This window comes from Lepidochelys kempii, chromosome 3 (genome assembly GCF_965140265.1).
Source record: "Lepidochelys kempii isolate rLepKem1 chromosome 3, rLepKem1.hap2, whole genome shotgun sequence".
Classification (NCBI taxonomy): domain Eukaryota; kingdom Metazoa; phylum Chordata; order Testudines; family Cheloniidae; genus Lepidochelys; species Lepidochelys kempii.
This window is the reverse complement of record NC_133258.1, coordinates 91,897,769-91,920,085: the sequence shown is the minus strand read 5'-3', so window position 1 is coordinate 91,920,085 and position 22,317 is coordinate 91,897,769. Positions and strand designations below refer to the sequence as shown.

General features: G+C 41.9%; 1 long non-coding RNA gene across 1 annotated transcript; it reads left to right on the top strand.

The window, feature by feature from the left end:
- Positions 1–13,950: 13,950 nt before the first annotated feature.
- Positions 13,951–21,955, top strand: LOC140908226 (uncharacterized). Its single transcript, XR_012157808.1, has 3 exons — positions 13,951–14,025; positions 20,643–20,771; positions 21,730–21,955. It is a non-coding gene; the product is annotated as an uncharacterized lncRNA (long non-coding RNA).
- Positions 21,956–22,317: the final 362 nt, after the last annotated feature.

The window sequence follows — 22,317 nt, the reverse complement described above, 5'->3', positions numbered from 1 at the left end:
TGCTAAATAGGATCCGAACTCATCCCTTTCCTGAAGTTTGACATTGTTAACTTACACAACAATCAGATCTTAGCAAAGCTGAGAGGGAAGCTCAGGCTGTTTTATTCTTCTGAAGGACCTATGTCCTCATCTCTAGCTTCCTGTCCCTCAGAATTGTTTTAAACACTTACAGTGGAGCTTGTAGGACCCATCTGATCCAGTTCCCAGAGTGAATCATCTTCATTCATGTGCAAAATCCTATCACCTGTTTCCCTTTTACAGCTTCCAGCTGTGTTGGTGGTTTTGAGATGCAGACACTTTCCTACTGAGAACTAAACTACCAACTGCTTTTCAAATAGGCAGATATTCATCAGTTAATACCTTATGATGACTACTAAGATGAACCAGATCAAACTGGTAACCTCAAGTGAAAAGCTGTGTATTCCACCATGATCAATCCCCCAAACCATCTGGCCTCCTGAGAGAGCTCTAGCAATGCCAAATCTTTCAGAAAGCTGCCAGAGGTAGACGTAAACACGGGTGTGGCATCATTGCCAGCTCATACACGTATTGTTTCCAATGAACTGCATACCTTTCTGGCTTGTTCCGTGGGCCATTTGAAGATTGAGGGAATAATGTGAAACAGACCTGACAGCTGAGGTGTTCAAAGAATTTTGGTGCCCATTTATCCAGCTCTCCTAGACTCCTTTTAAAATCACAGCTGGCATGTTTAAATGAGAATCAGTTCCCTGAACAGGGGAAATGTGAAATACAAGAATTAATTTGATGGGGGGAGATGGACCAACAAATGCAAGCAGTGTGAAATCTTTGTGGCAATCCTGGGACTCAGTGGTATAGCATGCTGGTCACGCATCTCACTTGTTATTAATGAGGAGACACCACACAATATACAAAATTACAAAAAGAAAGCCAATTTGAAATTCTGTGTAGATTTATTTTTGGGTACTGACACCCCTGTGAAAGTACCCTGTTGTGACATAAGCAGGATCATATTTACCCCTGCTTGCTGTTAGCAGTTATACTGCCTCCTTTTAAGATTGTTTTTATCTACAGCCATAACTGCCATCCTGCACAGGTGAAATCAAAGACATCTATTTTGTGTTTAACATCTCTTGGGGGTGGGGGGGGGGGAAATCAATGTATTAGAATAATTTGCTAAATAACTTTTCACTATCTAGGTGAAACAGTCCTAGAGGGCCAGCCTCTTCACCTGGCATGTTCAGAAACTAATTGAAAATTACTATGCCTGTGATCTGGAAGCCAGCCATTGAGTACACCCTGGTCTAGGAGCTCTGAGCGCTAATGTGATCAGCCATGCCAGCACTGATTATGGAGAGGTTCCTAGAGGACAACTGTGCCTGTTATATAGTGCTAATCAGCATTTTGATAAAAAGTGACAAATCATGGAACAGTGTTTGCAAGCTCATGCAATTTGTCAGGTATTAGGACTGATTACCTCATGTGGTGCAGAACATGAGCAATCCTAAGCAGCAGCAATGAATGTAACTGAGTTTAACAGAAATTCTTTCAATTTACTGCTCCATAAAAAGGATCTGTAGATTAATTGCAGGATCACAGATTTCCTGCATGTGTTGAAAAAAAAGATGTGCCTGCCCTGCCCCAACCCGTTAATTTTTCTACAGGAGAGTTTCAGAGACCCATAGACTTTCAGGTCAGAAGGGACCATTGTGATCATCGAGTCTAACCTCCTGCACATTGCAAGCCACAGAACCTCACCCACTCCTGAAATAGACCCCTAACCTCTGGCTGAGTTACTGAAGTCCTCAAATCATGGTTTAAAGACTTCAAGTTATAGAGAATTCACCATTTACACTAGTTTAAAACTGCAAGTGACCCATGCTGCAGAGGAAGACAAAAATCCCCCAGGATCTCTGCCAATCTGACCTGGGGGAAAATTCCTTCCCTACCCCAATATGGCAATCTGTTGGAACCTGAACATTTCAGCAAGACCGAACAGCTGGGAAAGAATTATCTGTAATAACTCAGAGCCCTCCCCATCTACTGTACCATCTCCAGCAGTTGGGGATTTTTGCTACTGGCAGTGGCCAATGGGCCACCTGCCAGCATAGGCAGTCCCATCATATCATGCCCTCCATAAACTTATCAAGCTCAGTCTTAAAGCCAGTTAGGTTTTTTGCCCCCACTGCTCCCTTTGGAAGGTTGTTCCAGAACTTCACTCCTCTGATTGTTAGAAACATTCATCTAATTTCAAGCCTAAACTTGTTGATGGCCAGTTTATATCCATTTGTCCACATTGCTACTTAGCTTAAATAACTCCTCTCCCACCCTGGTATTTATCTCTGATGTATTTAGAGAGCAATCGTATCTCCCCTCAGCCTTCTTTTTCTTAGGCTAAACAAGCCAAGCTCTTTGCGTCTCCTCTCATAATCTATGTTTTCCATTCCTGGCATCATCCTAGTAGCCTGTCTCTGCACCTGTTCCAGTTTAAATTAGTCTTTCTTGAACATGGGAGACCAGGACTGCACACAGTATTCCAGATAAGGTCTCACGAGTGCCTGGTATAACAGTACTAACACTTCCCTGTCTCACACCTGGTGCATCCTAGGACTGCATTAGCCTTTTGCACAGCCTCATTGCATTGGCAGCTCAGTTCTCCTGTGATCAACCAATGCACCCAGGCCTTTTTTCTCTTCTGTCTCTTCCAACTGATAAGTCCCTAGTTTATAGCAAAAATTCTTGTTGTTAGTCCCTCTGTGCATGACCTTCCACTTTGCAGTATTAAATTCCATCCCATTTCTATTACTCCAGATTACAAGGTCCTCCAGATCTTCTTGTATGATATTCCGGTCCTCTGCCATATTGGCAATACCTCCCAATTTTGTTTCATCTGAAAATGTTATTAGCACACTCCCACTTTTTGAGCCAAGATCAATCTTATTTAACATTTTTATTACTGGCCCCAAGACTGATCTGAGAAACTCCACTAGTGACCTTCTCTAGCCTGACAGTTCACCTTTCAGTATGACTTCTTGTAGTCTCCCCTTTAACCAGTTCCTTATCCACCTTTCAATTCTCATATTAATCTGCATTCAGCCTAACTGTGTTTTTAAAATGATCCCTTTCCCTCACACTAGCATAGATATAGTAGAACCAGGGATGAAAGTAAGTTAGAGGACTTACCGGTACGCCAGAGTCCTGAGCAAGTGGCGTGGCCTCAACTGGAAGAGGCATGGCCTTAAATCCCCGGGCCCTTCAAATCTTGATTTAAAGGGCCGGGGCTCCAGCTGCTGTAGTGGTAGCTGGGAGCCCAGGGCCCTTTAAATCACCCCCAAGCTACCAGCTGCAGAGGTGGCTGAGAACCCGGGGCTCAGGGGTGATTTAAAGGGCCCAGGGCTCCAGCTGCCACTACCGCAGCGGAGCCCCAGGCCCTTTAAATCACTGAGGAGCCCTGGGGGCTCCCGGCTGCCACCGCTACCCCGGGGCTCTGGGCTCTGGCAGAGCTTTAAAGGGCCTGGGGCTCCATTGTGGTAGCAGCTGCTGGAGCCCCGAGCCCCGCTGCAGCAGTGGCCGGGCTCCATCGGGTATTTAAAGGGCTCCAGGGCTCCAGCCACCGCTACCGCCCCGGCCCTTGAAATGCCCACCAGAGTCCCACCACCGCTACCCCAGGGCTTCGGCAGCAGGGCTCCGGCAGGGACTTAAAGGGCCGGGGCAGAAGCGGTGGCTGGAGCTCCGGGGCTCTTTAAATCCCTGCCACTGCTACCCTGGGGCTCGGGCAGCAGGGCTCAGGCTGGGATTTAAAAGGCCCAGGAGGGGGGGTAGTGGTGGCTGGAGCTTCGGGGCCCTTTAAATCCCCACCAGAGCCCCTCCAACGCTACCCCAGGGCTCGGGCAGCAGGGCTCAGGCAGGGATTTAAAGGGCCCTGGTGGGGTAGCGGCGGCTGGAGCTCTGGGGCCCTTTAAATCCCCACTGCAGCCCTGCTGCCGCTACCCCAGGGCTTTAAATTGCCCTCTCGGAAAGCCGGTCCTGGTACAGCGCACCGGCTCTTGCCGGAACGCCATACCGGGGCGTACCGGCTTACTTTCACCTCTGAGTGGAACCCACATAACGTGAAAGTATATTTACAAAGATGTAGATCAAAAGTCTCACTGTTTCAATGCATTATAACGGTGGTGGGCAACCCACTTCCCACAGCTCCCATTGGCCAGGAACAGTGAATGGCTGCCACTGGAAGCTGTGGGTGGCTGTGCCTGTGAATGGTCAATGTAAACAAACTGTCTCGTTGTCCTCCAGGGGATTACCCTGGTGGGCCATGTGCAGCCCGCAGGCCACAGGTTGCCCACCACTGCATTATAATGTACAAACTGCAGTTTCAGGTATAGCAAGTCTTCACTGATAGAGCCAGGTTCCATCCTCAGAAGCGCACACACCTATTACTGAAGTAAATGGGAGTCAGATATGATCACTGAAAGATATAATTTGGTCCATTGTGAAGTCGCTTTGAGAAAAAGAACTTCCTTAAGAGGATTCAACATTATTCACTTTTCTTTGAATTATACAGTATTTCCCAAAAATATAAACCTCAATTCACATGGAAAGTAGAAAAAGATTTAAAAATAAATATATAGAGCTATAAGCTGATGTAATAAGACAATAAAAGTGTGTGGGGGGGGAAGAGTCAAGTCTTCTGGGATGAATTATGTTAGATTGGCAATCTGCAGGAAACTGTCACTGCCAGCCAACTTTCCTTTACTATAGCATCCTGTATTTTTCTTCTCCTGGTGCATCTTGGCCCTATGCATAGAGATCCAATAAACCAAAGAAAAGTACTTGTACTGAAATATGAGGAGCACTCAGCTCTATTTTGCACAGGGACATACTATACTGTGCCCCTAAAAACAAGTGGTTATTAAAATAATCTCAAATTAATGTGTTCATGCAAAAAGTCAACTGTATATATTGGTATGTGTAATATTGTGATGTAGATTCTGCATCTGCTTTTGCTTGTAACCATTCATTTAAAGCATTAATATTGTGTTGAGGAGATGGTATTTGGTGCTGTGGTTGAATTAGATTTAGGGTAGGGTTCAGGTTCAAGGCTGAACCGGAGCTAAGGCTCAAGTATGACTGTAACAAGAAGCAGGAGCTTATCTCCTGAAATTTCAGTTCAACATAGTTATGGCTCATTGCTCTGGCTGTTTCTACTTGTGGCTGTGGTGGTAGTTATTTGCTGGTATAAGCTCAGGGAGCAAGGTCCCAAAACCAAGTCTGTGACTAGATGCAGCAGTAGTACTTGTTAATGCTACTGAGGAAGCTCAAAGAAGCCTAGAGGGTACCCTAGCACCCTGATGAGGATGTGAAGCCAAAACCAGAATGAGGAGGGCAGAGAGAGCAAAAACAGGAGGAGGGCTGGGGGGGGAGAGAAGGGAGGGAAACAACAGGGGAGGATGTGCAAAACTGTGTGGAAGACAAAGAAGGAGGCAGAAATGAAGTCAGCGAAATGGGATAGTAATCTGGTCTGATGAATCTGCTGAACAGATCTGTAACACATCTCACCCCGCCACAGCCAGCAGGAGAGGGGGAGCAGACCTAGTTCCCTCTCCAGGCCAGCAGACATGCACTGCAAAAACAGTCTATTTCATGGAGGGCACTTGCTTAATAGAGACCTAGCAGCAGACAGCCTGTGAGAGAAGAGACATTACCCAGCAGGGGAGCAGGCTGTGACTGGCAAATGTTACAGCAGAATACAGGATTGAACATAGCAACAAAGACTGGGGATAGAAAGCCCTACCGCTAGAAAGCTGAATAGAGGGAGGCCTGAAGGGGACTCATAGGAGCACAGAGACAGCTGCCCACTGAGGGGCCAGAAGGGGCAGTAACTGGAAATAAACTTTGGCAACCAAGGAACCTCTGTCACAGAGGGATTACTCTAGAAAAAACTGGACCATGTATTAAGTCAGGCATAAAGCATGAACAGGGACTATGGGTGGATCTTATTGTCCACACATGGGCCAGTCTGCCAGCAGGAGACTTGAAAAAACACTACATCTGATGGCAAATGGTCAATGTGGAGAGACCCACAACTAAACAGACTAAACAGGGGCCAGTGGGGCCTACAGGCTGATCCCTAATTGCCTACTAAAGGGGGATGGACTAGAATCCTAGTATCCCAGGCACTAGGTTATAAACACTTTTTGTTCTGTGTTTATACACAATGGGGTCCTGAGCCATGACAGGGCTATGTGCTATGATAAAAATGAATAAATAAATAGTAGTGATAGGCCTGAGGAGCTGCACAGGGTATAGTCACTCTCTTTTGTTGCAATTTGCAACCTTTCCTTTTAGCCAGTCCTAGTAAAGAATGTTTGTGTCTGAGCCAGGGGTACGAGTGTGCTTATTGAGAACACAATAAAGCCTATCAATTTAAGTCATGTCAGTGTTTGCTTATGAGACATGGTGAACCTGGCACACTAACAAGTATCTGAAAGAGTTTGTTGTTCTACAGTGCTCCAGTGACCCCTATGGGTGGGGACAATTATACTGGGAAGGAGCAGTTTTAAAAAAAAAATAAGGCGTGGGGTGGGGGAGGGTAGACACAGACACAAAGGGTATATCTACACTGCAATTAGAAACCCGTGGCTGGCCCATGCCAGCTGGCTCAGGCTATGGTGTAGTTTAGACTTCTGAGCTTGAGCCCAGACTCTGGGACCCCGTGCGGTGGAACAGTCCCAGAGCCCAGAAGTCTACATTGCAGTGAAACAGACCCACAGTCTAAGACCCATAAGACCAAGTCCGCTGGTATGGGCCAGCCACGAGTTTTTAATTGCAGTGTAGACATACTCAAGAGAGACAAATCAAGGAAATTGCAGAAGAAAGGGTGGGAGAAAAACAAAACCACTAAGAACAAAGATGAGGGCATCAAATGGATGCAGAGACAAAGTGAGATAGGGCTAGAGAGCTACTGCTTATGGGTGGAAGATATTCCTGATTCTTCTTTTTGCATGCAGCCCTGATTATTACTTTCCATGAATCTGAAAGGTCACCACAGCATTATATTTAACAGGAAAGTCTGTCTGAAAATAGCACATAATTGGATTATACAACAAGAGCCCAATCTGACAAGGTGTTGACTACCTCCAGGGAGTTGAGAAGTTGAAAAGAAGATTCTGAATGAAGGATGAAATCCAGGATATTGAGTGCCTCTTGGAGGAATTCAACATCTTAAATGCCCAGGTCCAAAAAGCTGTCATACAGATGAAAGAAGAAAAAGTAGCAGGAACTATAGTGTCAGTCATTTAGAATGGCAGAAACACATCTCAAATAAATTGGTTAGTCTCTAAGGGGCCACAAGTACTCCTTTTCTTTTTGCGAATACAGACTAACACGGCTGCTACTCTGAAACACCACAAAATTTGTTTGATTAGTAAACAGTAAACATGTACCTGTGTTTTGAGTTTCTTCAGGTCTTCGTATTGCTTGTGTGGCAAGTTTTAGAAACAACAATTGATGGCAACAACAATTTTAACAATTGTAAACATGTTTACATGAATATTAATCGGAGGGCAGAGAGTCAAGCACTGTGGCTCAATTTTGTGAGAACTAACATTTTAGCTTGTGTAACTACAAATAAGATTAATTGAACCTCAGGCTTCAAGGCATAATCCAATTGCCTCAGGTAGTTAGGAAGTTTGCAGCGCTGTACATCCCCAATGTAAAGCATTGTACAACAAGCTAGGTGTACAATAGATGATTTTCCCTTTTTCTGAAGCATTCCCTTCTTCTGAATACCAGTGTTTCCCCTACTTTGTTCCTGTAATATGAACTGTTAAACATGTTCGCACACTCAAAAAAAGGACAGTTTTGCTACTAATCTTGCATCCATTCCCCTAATATTCTATGGGTGATGTTAGGAAACTGAATTCTACATTTTGGGAGATGCTCTGCATATGTGGAGCTTCCTGTTAGTTCACTTGAACACCCAATAATAGTGCAGATGCTAAACTGAAGTTTATCCGTATTGTTTTGCTCTTGAAATCTTGGGAGATTTACAGATTTCCTGGTTTCGATCAGGTCAGAAATACTGAGGCAAACACTAAGTTTCTGTTGGGAAATGTTGGTCACTCCAAACATAAATGCTTTGATTTTTTAAAATCTCTTTTTGAACTTTAAATGTGTGTTCAGTTCAGACTTTCAAAGATTCAAATTAAATGTTGTCTTATCCAAATGGGTTCACTCCTTCCTAGTACTAGGACTGACAAAACATGCAGCTCTTTTTTCATTGCAAGCTCCCATTAACTAAGTAACAGGCTGCAGAATCTGGCCCACTGCTATCACAGGGCTATTGCTTCACCACATTCTGTTATTACTTGGTTAAAAGATAAGGAGCTCTAACCAGCATTTTTTAAAACTATTTGTATCTAACAGAACATATCACACGTCAGCTTATATCAGCCAGTTGTAATAGGTAAACTCCCTCTCCTTTTAGCTGCCCTCAAACACAAGCCCATCTCTTTCTCATAAAGTGTAAAGTCTTCCATGGATTTTGGACAGCAGCAGAGAATTTTTGGTAGTGATAGAAAAACTCTGCAATAAGTCATGTTATCTTTGCTCCATAATTTACAAATAAATATGTACAAACAAGAAAATAAATAGGGAAGCCTGCCTTCCATGGTTACAAATAAAGAACAAGATAAAGCTTGAAAATATTTACTACTAATCATGGAAAATCATGTTAGAGGATCACAGTCACTGTGAAACAGGTGAATGGATACAAGCCAATCACAAACGCCATGCTATTCAAAACCCTGCTTCCAGAGAAATTCTCATTCCAAAATATATGGCTCCAAACTCTCTTGTTCCCTATCTGGCAAACTCCAGAACAAAGGCCTCAAAAAAGCTCCTTATGCTCAAAGACCTCCCTACTTGGCTCTCAAGAGGATGAATCAAAAGGATGCATAGGAAATCTAGCAGCTTCCTGGATGCCACCACTGAATAGAAATTTCCATCATGAGGCATCCTGGCCTGGAGACATTAAAAAGCACTAGACCCATCACTTCCCAGTAAAGCTGAAAAATAACTGAAATTTCAAGCGACTCGTACCTTTTGTACCTCACGTAGGGCCGAATACAAAAAAACATCGTTGAAGTAAAAGACTACGACAGACTTCAGTAGGCTTTGGCTCAGGCCCTTAAAACGTAAAAGTAACCGAAGACGATCAGAGCACTATCAAAAAATAAAAGGGGAGGGGGCGGGGGTAAGTAAATCAAGTCAATGTTCTAATTTGTCATGATTATTAAAATGCAAGTGTGTCAATCAATTGTTCTAAAGGGAAAACATCTCACTCCTTTTTCTTAAGCTTGGCATCGTAGTGAGTTTCAGAACTAGCCGTTGTGGGACGGAAATAAAAAACAAGTCAGGGCTAGATATATGGTGGAAATGAAGCAGCGAGGCTCGAATTGGTAGGGACTTTGTAAGGAAAGTTGTTTATTAAAAGCCATGGGGGAGGCAACAATGCCAGAAAGCAGCCAGCATGCAATCAGGCAGCAGCAGCAAGACAGAGGGATCAGACAGAAGCAACTGGGAGCCCAAGAGGATGGGGAAGAATTGGACACTCTGATTTTGGAAAACAGAGCTACTGTGCTCTGGATCACCGACCTGTTCAATATGCCACACTGATGCACTAAAAGGGGATTTCTTTAAATGCTATTCCATTCACTAGGAAATTAGGGGGACCCACAAATACTTTGTATCAACAAACTGCGCTTCGTCACCTTCCACAATAATTATTAGCCCCTGGGCAAGAAACCTAACAGTGGTGATTTCTAACACTATTGCAATGTTTAGTCCATTTTGCCTGTATGTTCTACCAGACTTGCATACTAATATCTTACAGAGACCATTCTGCCTTTATCAGTTACCTCAGCAAACACTTCCTAATGGTATTTCCACTGGTTGGGATCTGACATTTTTCAAACACATGCATATGAAAACTGGGATCTTCCTCCACAGCAGCTCTCTGTAAATTTGCACAGCAGGGAGGGTAAATACTGAAAATATGTGCCAAAATAAATGTAAGCTTTAGCCCTGCCACTGTAGAAGAAATTATTCAATACTGTGATCAATAGAAATTTGTTACAAACATAAGCTGATTTTTAAATCAGAATAAGCATTTACAGAGAGCTAAGGGAGTGAACAACAAATACAGAAAAAGAGCCATTAAATTATTCTGTTAAACTAGAATAATGTTTGACATTAAGGATTTGCCTTCTCCAAATATTTGGGAGATGTGCCCTGACTAAAATACAGAAAGGATAGCTAAACTCTTAAATCACCACATCAGTGAATAGAGACAGTAGTTTAAAGAGTCGTTGCTATGATATATGGGGATGTTTAAAGTCTGGGGTAACAGCAGAGCTTTAACAAATGCTCCTGTTAAAGACACTCTAGCAACTTAAAATACGTATTTTAAGCAATAACAAGAGGCTATGTCCAAACGAGTCCAAATATATATAGGGCTTTTTTTTCAAAAAGCTCTATTTTAAGACTGTTCTGATTACCAGATTTCTGTGTCCTAGTTCCCAATCCACTGTTATTTTAAAGATAAGATCATTCCTACTTTACCTATCAAAAGATAACACTGTGTGCTGTACCATGAAAACAAAGTGGATATATTCTCCTGTGGCAATAGCAAAATCAACTTCCCTTCTCATGTTTTACTAGTAACCAGTAATCAGCTTCACTTCACATCAAAATTTAGATCAGTATTTTATGTACACTTGATTAAAATCATACAAATATAGTAGGAGAGAGGGAAAGCAAAAGTGGCAAAAGGATATCCATTCATCATGTTTTCGGGGTGGAGTTGTTTCCATGGCAGTAAGGGCTCTTTTGCTAACTAACCACATCTCCTCATTTTGTTTTTTACTTATAAGCTTTGCTGTGATGTTCATCACCATAGTATCTGAACATCTCACAAACATTAATTAAATTTCCATCTGCCTTTCTAGGCAAGGACAACCATGATACAAAGATACAGAAAAGGGCAACAAAATGATTTGGGATATGGAACAGCTTCCATATGAGGAGCAATTAACAAGACTGCGACTTTTCTTGACTTTAGCAAAGCTTTTGACACGGTCTCCCATAATATTCTTGTCACCAAGTTAAGGAAGTATGGGCTGGACGAATGCACTATAAGGTGGGTAGAAAGCTGGCTAGATTGTCGGGCTCAACGGGTAGTGATCAATGGCTCCATGTCTAGTTGGCAGCCGGTATCAAGTGGAGTGCCCCAAGGGTCGGTCCTGGGGCCGGTTTTATTCAATATCTTCATAAATGATCTGGAGGATGGTGTGGATTGCACTCTCAGCAAATTTGCGGATGATACTAAACTGGGAGGAGTGGTAGATACGCTGGAGGGGAGGGATAGGATACAGAAGGACCTAGACCAATTGGAAGATTGGGCCAAAAGGAATCTGATGAGGTTCAATAAGGATAAGTGCAGGGTCCTGCACTTAGGACGGAAGAACCCAATGCACAGCTACAGACTAGGGACCGAATGGCTAGGCAGCAGTTCTGCGGAAAAGGACCTAGGGGTGACAGTGGACGAGAAGCTGGATATGAGTCAGCAGTGTGCCCTTGTTGCCAAGAAGGCCAATGGCATTTTGGGATGTGTAAGTAGGGGCATAGCGAGCAGATCGAGGGACGTGATCGTTCCCCTCTATTCGACATTGGTGAGGCCTCATCTGGAGTACTGTGTCCAGTTTTGGGCCCCACACTTCAAGAAGGATGTGGATAAATTGGAGAGAGTCCAGCGAAGGGCAACAAAAATTATTAGGGGACTGGAACACATGAGTTATGAGGAGAGGCTGAGGGAACTGGGATTGTTTAGTCTATGGAAGAGAAGAATGAGGGGGGATTTGATAGCTGCTTTCAACTACCTGAAAGGGGGTTCCAAAGAGGATGGCTCTAGACTGTTCTCAATGGTAGCAGATGACAGAACGAGGAGTAATGGTCTCAAGTTGCAGTGGGGGAGGTTTAGATTGGATATTAGGAAAAACTTTTTCACTAAGAGGGTGGTGAAACACTGGAATGAGTTACCTAGGGAGGTGGTAGAACCTCCTTCCTTAGAGGTTTTTAAGGTCAGGCTTGACAAAGCCCTGGCTGGGATGATTTAACTGGGAATTGGTCCTGCTTTGAGCAGGGGGTTGGACTAGATGACCTTCTGGGGTCCCTTCCAACCCTGATATTCTATGATTCTATGATTTTCAGCTTGGAAAAGAGATGGCTAAGGGAGGATATGATAGAGGTCTACAAAATCATGACGGATGTGGAGAAAGTAAATAAAGGAAGTGTTATTTACTCCTTCTCATAACACAACAATGAAGAATTACCAAATGAAATTAATAGGCAGCACTTTTAAAAAACAAACTAAAGGAAGTATTTTTCACACAACACACAGGCCAAGACTATAACAGGGTTCAAAAAAGAACTAGATGAATTCATGGAGGATAGGTCCATCAATGGCTGTTAGCCAGGATGGGCAGGGATGGTGTCCCTAACCTCTGTTGGCCACAAGCTGGGAACAGGCAACAGGAGAAGGCTCACTTGATGATTACCTGTTCTGTTCATTCCCTCTGAAGCACCTGGCATTGGCCACTTTCGGATAACAGGATACTAGGCTAGATGGTCTGACCCAGAATGGCCATTCTTATTATTTCAATTATTTCTAACCATCAACTACATAAAGGTTTTATGGGTACTAGGCTGAATTGGAAGTAACAATGTACTTTTCCTTTACTTACTCCGAATCTTACGTGACACATACAATAGATAAAAGCGTGTTTGCTGAATTTGACTAATTAATGAACTTTGGAAATTAAAAAAAAAGGAGTCCTACTTTATTATACTCAGTGAGCCAAAGTTTTCTGTTTCATGCAACTCCACTGAATCCAAGGGGGCTGCACAAATGTCAGTGGGGGAAACATGGTATAAGTGTGCACATAGGGCCAACGTAAGAAGATGTAGGATATTCTCTCTCTCAACATAAAATAGAAGTCAACAAGAGCCTGATCAGTAGCATCAATTATATTCAAAATGGCAAGCTGGATAATAAGCGTCCTAATAGCTTTTCAATTTAGGAATCAGTCATTTAAAACATACATGTTGCAATGCAATAATTTCATGGTAGGCAAATGTCATGTGACAGAGCAATAGGGAGCTATTCTGCTCAGTTACTACATCTGCTTCCATTGCTCTTGGAATGCAGTTGTTCTTTAGACCAAGGGGTATGGGGAGATGATCCCATCTATACACTTGCTCCACCAAATTACTGAATTAATTTCAGCATGCTGAAAGGCAGCTATGGCCTGGGTCAAAACAAGGCCAACCGTAGGTACAAAGGAGGAAAGATGGGATTCAGCATCCCCCTCCTCAAAAGAGCTTTCTGCTCCCTTTCCCTCACCCAGCTTATCAAACTGTACAGTCTTCTCTCAACATTTCTCCCAAAGGCAGCTCCTGTCTCTGCTCAGCTGGGTGTGTAAGGAGAAACTTTTGTTAACCCAGTAACATGCCTAAACCACTGCCCACAGCTGGAATACCAGCTATTATGCTTATTGCTGAAAGCAGCTAAAATGAGGCCTTTCTGAAGCCTTAGCACAACTAACTGACCAGGAGGGGAGGGGGGAGTGATTGACCACGAAGAGTAAACATGACCCTGCACCCTCCTGACTTGAGCTTTTTCCAAAGCATGCAGTTTTGCAAGATGGAAAGTCTGGCAATAGTTAACTATTGCTATGTGAAATACAACTGGATAACTGATGGGAAATTCCCTGCCTGACAGACTGGAAAATTCCACACTTAGCTTGTTCATCAAAAAAATATTTAACTGCTGAGCAGAAGCTATGTAATACTAACAAATCAGGTATAAAAAAAAAAAGAAAGAAATCTGGGCTCAGTGGACATTTGAATGCCTCTCAACTTCTCCTGCAGACAGAAAGTTGGCCACTGGACATCTGCAGTTATCTGCTGGAGACCTCCTCAAGACCCTAGGTAAATATGAATCTGGGGGTAATTTGAGGTGCCCTACTAACCTGTTGCAGACATGTGCAAGTGCTGGAGACTAAATAATGTAGAAGCTTTGAGTGAACGCACTTTTGTTTGCATCAACTATTTATTGGCCTGAGGCCGTGTCCCCATGGATTTATTTCCTGGGATCACCTCACGAAGAGTAAAGTTACCAAGAGTATGGAGTTCAGGGAAACCCCAGGTAACAGGTGAAGCAACAGTGGAGGGGTGGGGGTAAGAAGGGAGGTTTGTGGATAGACACTGTTTGGACAACAAAGTGATTTAGGACAGGCCTGTTGATAAGTGAGCAAGACTGACCCAGTATGCTAAATAGCGAGCACTATGCAGTTGCCTACTTAGGCCCAGCCTAATGCTACATCTAATTCAAAACACTGGAAGGGAAAGCCCTTTTGCTTTGGACCTCAGAGCAATGGGAAATAGCTTTCTGGAAGTGGAACTCGACATCAGAAATACCACAAGCTAGCATGAACCACTTATGCACCTTACTTATGGTAACCAGAGCAGTGGTTCTCAAACTAGGGCCGCCACTTGTTCAGGGAAAGCCCCTGGCAGGCCAGGCTGGTTTGTTTACCTGCCGCGACCACAGGTTCCGCCGATCGCAGCATCCACTGTCCGCGGATCGCCACTCCAGGCCAATGGGGGCTGCGGGAAGCGGCACAGGCCGAGGGATGTGCTGGCTGCCCTTCCTGCAGCCCCCATTGGCCTGGGGCGGCGAACTGCAGCCAGCGGGAGCCGCAATCAGTGGAACCTGTGGTCGCGGCAAGTAAACAAACCGGCCTGGCCTGCCAGGGGCTCTCCCTGAACAAGCAGCGGCCCTAGTTTGAGAACCACTGAACTAGAGCTCCTCTGTGACCCTTTACAACCCTCAACAAATTCAGATAGAATGGGCGATTCCCCCTCAATACAATTTTGATTCACAACCTATAGCTTATATTGGCAATCAAATGCCTAGAATCTGCAACAGTAACAGCACATTCGTAGTTGACTGTGGGCGTTGATTGCCCAAACCCAGATTCTGGTTAGCCAGCTGGGGCTTACACTGTTATTTATATTACTATTGTATCATAAATAGCCCAAGGCCCCACTGAGGATTGTAGTCCCATAGTGCTAGACATGACCCCTGCCATAAAGAGTATACACAGCAACGTACAGCAAGTGGATGCAGAAAACAGCAAAAGCGAAGTGAAAAGGGAGACCAAAGGTAATGAGGCACCAGCAATGAACTTTACTGTAGTAGCAACAAGCCACACAGGCATGAGAGTTATTTGAGTATTGTCAGGCTTCTTAGGCCAATGAAGACTAAGACCAAAGGTGGTCTTAGTCTCACAACTCTTCAGAAGCTTGCTCCAAGTAGCCCCCTAATGCACAGCTCCTTCTATGCTGCTGAGGGCTAGGTCTCACAATTTATTCTGTTTATAAGAGACAGAATTGACTAGATGACTTTTTTCTATGCCATAAACCAATTGCTCTGAGGTACAAACCACATAACAGAGGTTATTTTACCTCTATATTTGGCATGGGAGTGACTGCTACTGGAATACTATGTCCATTTCTGGTGCTCACAATTCAAGAAGGATATTGATACATTCGAGAGAGTTCATAGTTGAGCCACAAGAACGATTAAAGGACTAGAAAGCCTGCCTTATAGTGACAGACTGAATAGATTGAGCTCTTTGAGTCTAACAAAGAAGGTTAACGGGTGACTTGATTACAGTCTATAACTACGTGGGGAACAAATATTTAATAATGGGCTTTTCAATCTAATAGAGGATATTACCTGATCAGAGGGCTGGAAGTGAAGCTAGACAAACTGGAAATGAGGCTTACATGTACATTGGTCAAACTGGACAGTCTCTACGTAAAAGAATAAATGGACACAAATCAGATGTCAAGAATTATAACATTCATAAACCAGTCGGAGAACACTTCAATCTCTCTGGTCACGCGATTACAGACATGAAAGTTGCGATATTACAACAAAAAGCTTCAAATCCAGACTCCAGCGGGAGACTGCTGAATTGGAATTCATTTGCAAATTGGATACAATTAACTTAGGCTTGAATAGAGACTGGGAGTGGCTAAGTCATTATGCAAGGTAACCTATTTCCCCTTGTTTTTTCCTACCCCCCCCCGTCAGACGTTCTTGTTAAACCCTGGATTTGTGCTGGAAATGGCCCACCTTGATTATCATACACATTGTAAGGAGAGTGGTCACTTTAGATAAGCTATTACCAGCAGGAGAGTGGGGTGGGGGGAGGTATTTTTTCATGCTTTGTGTGTATAAAAAGATCTTCTATACTTTCCACAGTATGCATCCAATGAAGTGAGCTGTAGCTCACGAAAGCTCATGCTCAAATAAATTGGTTAGTCTCTAAGGTGCCACAAGTACTCCTTTTCTTTTTGCGAATACAGACTAACCCAGCTGTTACTCTGAAACATTTCTAATGAGGAAAGTAAATAACAGGTACAATTAACCAAGGGTCCTGGTGGATTCTCCATCACAGACAATTTGATGTTTTTCTAAAAGATCGGCTCTAGGAATTATTTCGGGGCGGTTCTATGGCCTGTGCTCTGCAGAGGGTGGTCCCTTCAGGGCTCATAATCTATGAGTCTAGTGAGAGACAGAGACGACCTTTGGTCTCATGGTCTCTCCAATACAGCAGAAGTGTGCCTCAGCAGCCCAACACCACACAGGTGCTTTTATGCTGCTAATAGCCAGGTCTGGCAACAAAAACAGAGAGGTAGAACTCATCAGATTGACTTTCTATATGCCACACACCAATTTCTGGGAGGCATAAACCACCTTCTTATATAGGCTTTGTTTTCCTTTCTGACAATCTCCTGCCATTTTTGATTATGGTCTACTTTGGAATGGCCTATTAAAGGTTCCATACTGCATACTGTCACCAATCTGTATGTGAACTTATGTCAAGAGAAGCATGAAAATCCTTTCAAACCAGATATTTATGCAAAACAGAGATGAGAACATTATAGTCATAGGAACTGTCAAACAGTGGGTTTCTTTTTAAGGGCTCTTATTTCAAGTATTTGTCAGTCGTGCTTTGTGAGCATTCCCCATTTCAATATGGATTTATCTTCGGCTGGAATATGATCAGAATTGACCTCACAAATGTTACTTAGCCATGTGAGCTGTATTCATACACAGTGTGCTGTATCAGCTTGTTTCTGTATGTGTGCCACAAGCTGGATGCAATATACAAGTCCTCTTTGCACTTGCATTTGTGGAGAATCTATATTCAAATATTTTACTTATTCATACTAATGGAATATACAAGTAACAAAATATACAAACATACATAGAAATGGGCACGCATGCTCGCACGCACACACACACGTTGTATATGCCACCCTCTCTGCCCAGGAACACTTCCACTTGGCATAGGGTCAATCTTCTGGTACTCTAGGCTCAGTGACAACCCCTAATAAGTTTAACACTGCCAGCCAGGGTGAATTGAGGAATTGTATCTGGGCCCCATACTAGTTCTTATCCCCTCTACCTGCCTTGGGCATTAGTTAATGGGCTTTAGTCTGCATGGTTATCCAGATCAGACAGCTAATCAGACTTAAGGTTACTCCTTGTATCTCTAAACTGCATCAATGTTATTCCCACAGTTTACCTGAAATTTATTCTATTTCTTCACTTTGACATTCAGAGCACTGGGCAGTAATTAAACTGTCAATTACCCATCTCAGAACTCTGTGATACTTTATTTTAATGAAATGGTCACATTCCCCTCAACCATGCAGTTTTAAATCAGCCTTAGACACTGGCCAATTCAGAATGCTGTTCCTACCCTTGTAGGGAGGGGGCGGGGTAGAGGTGAGAGGCATCCACCACACTTTGTGTGATCTACACTACAGGAAGGGCCCAGCTCATTTCCGAAGTCACCACCACTCTTTCAGGACTGGGTAGTGCCTCATCCCGTTTTGGCTTAATCTCTGCTTTGAGTCCCAGCCTGATCAACCCAGTGCTTAGAGCTACTGTCAATCCTGGAGTTATGAATTTGGCTTGATGACTTCCCTTATTATGTTAAGACATTAACAGGTCAGTGGCCGTTCATCTTTAGCAAGTGGTACGGCAGGAGGACTGAGCACCTGATGCCAATACTCAAGGCCCAGAAAAGGTATTGGAGGATATAGACAATGGAATGATGACCAAGGAATTTGGAATCCACTAAAAAAATGACTTAACTATATTAACAAACTCATGGTTTTAGGAAAGAGGTTCTGGCAGGCCCATTTAGAGATGTCAATAAAATGTCCACAAAAACAAATATTTTGGTGATTTCATTAATCTTGGTTCAAATGCTGCTTTCTTACAGCCAGCATAATATAAGACAGCAAGTACTTGATCCATATGGCAGAGTAATGGGAAAATTGCCACTCAGACTTAGAAAATGAGTCTATTTATTGCCAACCATTTTTCTAGTAGCAATCTGGCAATATCTGAAAATTTTATGGGGGCTTTATCTCATAGAAAAATGCTTGTTGAATCACAGAAGCTGTCAATACAGTTAATCTCTGATGAAACACTCTTTTCAAAGAGTTACATGGTTGTTTTCAATGATAATTTTGTTACTGCTCTATAGAATAATCCCAAATGTTTCAGTCATGCTACAGTACTTAGTATTTCCCAATATGATCTCATCCCTTTCTTCTGGTAAAATATGAGTGAAGGAGCAGCTTTCTCTCTATACACACACTGTTATGGTGGTGAACCGCTACTAATAAAATATGCAGGGTAAAAGCTACATGTAACATACCTTAACATGAACTAATCTTGTATCACAAAGCTATAAGGAGCTGTTTCTTTTAATAGCTCTACCATTTAAAATCTTCACCTTCGCACAGAATACTGCAGCACTTCTAACCTTTAATCTTTATGAATGCAACAACACTAATACTGCCAGTAAGCTAAACAAGCTGCTGCCAGTTTAGGAACAGAAATCAGAAAAGGACAAACACCTACAATGTTTGATCAAAGGGGTGGGAGATTGTATTTTCAGATTTTCCAACATTTAAAGACTGATATTGACCTATTTGGTCAGATCCCTTCTACCAATGCAGTTTTGTCCCTTGCAATGGATGAGCTATTGGCCCAGTCTAATTTCAAGCCATGTAAGTGATGGCACTTCCACCACATCCCTGGGGAAACTATTCAGCAGTTTAATAGAACTCACTGTTAGGAATATCTGTTTCCAGATATTCATGCTCAATTTTCTTTTCCTCTGTTTCAGCATATTAGTCGTAGTTAATCTCTTCTCTCTATTCTTTTAAGGTGTTAATACATAACAGGAATACAATTATGACTATGTAGAGAATATCTCTCACCCCCTCAGCCATACCATAAAAACAATTAGAAGTTCCTTCACACTGTATAATAATCAGTATAAACTATCACAATACTGGAGCTAATTGAGTTATTCATTGCGAGTAAGTTATGAGGAACTTAGCTCATTTTTTCTGTTCACATATTTGCAAATTCATCATGAATTCTGCAGCTCTATTGGTTATTCATAAGTATTTGTCAAGGTCAAATAAAATTCAGTTTATGAATTGTTCACAAACTCTTCAGATTGACCATTCAGTATTGGTTATTTAGCACTTGTAGTGTGTGATTGGTTGTCTGAGTCACATACTATTTCTGCTCCAAGTGAATGATAGACTTTATAATGAAGAATAGCAAACAGTGAACAGAGAATATGGAACAACATTCTTGTGGAACACATTTATAGATGAGTTATGGTTCAAGCTAAAAATTAATGAAAAAAATGATTGTTATCTGGATACTCATGACTGATCCAAAGACTGGTAGCCAAATGAATGTGTCAAACTTTGTTGATAAAAATATTCTCAAAATCACTTTTTATATCACTGGACCAGCTCTGTACAGAGCAGTGAAACCTCTTTAGAAATTTTCCATACCCTTAGTTATATTACACACACTGAAATACATGAGAGCTCTTCTAAATTAATAGATCAGAAAGGAACAATGGTACAAAGATAAACAATGCATCCAAAGGTATGAATCAAGATATAATGCAGAGTTCATGATTCCTAATAAAGAAATAGCTATGGCAAATAGATATAACTCTAATGCACTAACCTATGAAATCAGGTTATATGTTCGAAGGGACAATCAACAAAGGGTACAATTTTCAAAAGCACCTAAGTGAGTTAGGAGCCTAAGCCCCATTGATTTAATATTATTTGGGAGCCTAAATTACATTTGAAAATGGAACTTAAGTGCCTTTGAAAATTTTATCTGACATCTCAATTATTGTAAAATAAATTTAAAATTAGTTTCAGAAACCACACCTACCTCCAAGACCCTCTACCAGTTGAGATTTTACAAAGACCTGTTCAATTTTTTATGTTTTTTGTTTTCCTCTTTGCAATGTGAAAGACCCACACTAAGAGGAAATTAACTATGTAGAGGGAAACATGGAACTGATTCTACAATATAATGGAGAAAAATATTTTTCCTCTCAGCTCTTTCAGTTGTAGTAAACTTAAGTAAATACTTAGAAGTGCGATTTAACTTGCAGTGTTCCTTTAAGTTTCTATTTTACAGTACTGTACAGAAAGATGAAGCATCATGCTGAAGAAATGGAAGAGGAATGCAGTAATGTTCTTTGTAGTTCTTCGGCTGTATGCTTGCCATTGTCTGCATAGCAGTCATTTGTTCTGTAAGTCTCTCTCTTTTTCCTCTTTAATTTATTTATATACATTGTGTGCATCTGATTTGTGCCTTTTTCCTCCTGAAGTAACATACAGTAAACTGATGTGCCTACAGTACCTCTATTTGTTTGTTTCCTAAGGAATACAACTATTTTGAGAAAATTGAGAGTAAACTATTAGTTTTCTATAGCCATTAATATGCTGTTGATATAACTACCACCACAGTATATGTCGAATATAACAGTTGCCTTTTTCTTTAATTGCATCCCCAGACTGGGCTTAAACAGAAGAAATTCCTTCAAAGTAATGTTTATTTCATTAAACTAAATTTAAAAAAAAAAAAAAAAAGCACCCACTGTTTTGGAACAGTGACATCAAGGTCTAAAACTCCATGACTTCCACTCATACTGTGCATTAAATATTGTGTTTATTTTGTTTTTTCTCAGTTGAAAAAGTGCACTAATAACCTGCAGTTACTGAATGCACATCAGTTACTGGAGCCTGAACTGTGGAATAACCAGAGATTATTGTGTTCTTAACACAATGCATCTTTTCTGTGATTGAGAAAAACACACACACACACACACCACTCTCCTTTCCTTAATGCCCATTTGTAATTGTATCCCAGAGGTGTGTGCAAATGTGAAGTGATCAAAAATAAAATGGGGGTTTAATAAATCTCAGTAAGGAGCAGTACAGAAAGCAGCACTGTTTATTCAGAAAAAAATTGCTAGAAAATTGCTCATTTTCAACTCACAAAAAACTAGTTTTACTAATATATCCTTGACCCTCTGGATTATGAATGGTAATTAAGTTCCCTATCAGAAAGTCCTGCTGTACGTCATTTTTTTTCTGTTGACTGGCTTCATATTCCTGCCTGGCTCTATATCCTGGGAATTTTAGCTTACATTTTTATTGTGTGTCTACTCTTTTTACATCCCACTCAAAAGCTGCTCTTGCTCCTAGATGGACGGACATGATCTAAAGGAGCATCATTTCTAAATCAACAGTTCTCAAACTTCATTGCACTGAGATCCCCTTCTGACAACAAAAAGTACTACATGACCCCAGGGCCCTGTATTACTCTAGAAGAGTTAATATTTTAAATTTAAAAATGCATTAAAAGGATGTATCTACAAAAAACTATCCACTAAATATTTAAACTCACAATACAATTGCAAGACAATCTTTCTATCCCAGCAGTAAAATAAATAAAAAAAAATAAAATAAAATAAATATGTACCTAATGGGAGTGGTGAGCTTGTATTGATGAACACAAATCCTTGAAGTGGGGCTCTCTGTAACTGAGGTAAAGACTTGTCATCTTCATCAGTGATTGTATGTGTTTTTCAGGAAAGTCAGTGCTGAAAAGCTAGCTTCACACAGGCGGCATGAGTGGTCAGTGCTGCAGACGACAGCTCTGTATATACTTCTCACACACAAATCCAGAAGTTAGCAAGAAGTTGTTCAGAAAAATCTCAGCATCAATGTCACATCCATTAATGCATTTTTCACTGTAAGTTGCAGTTGCCAACTTTCATGCAGTAAATAAGC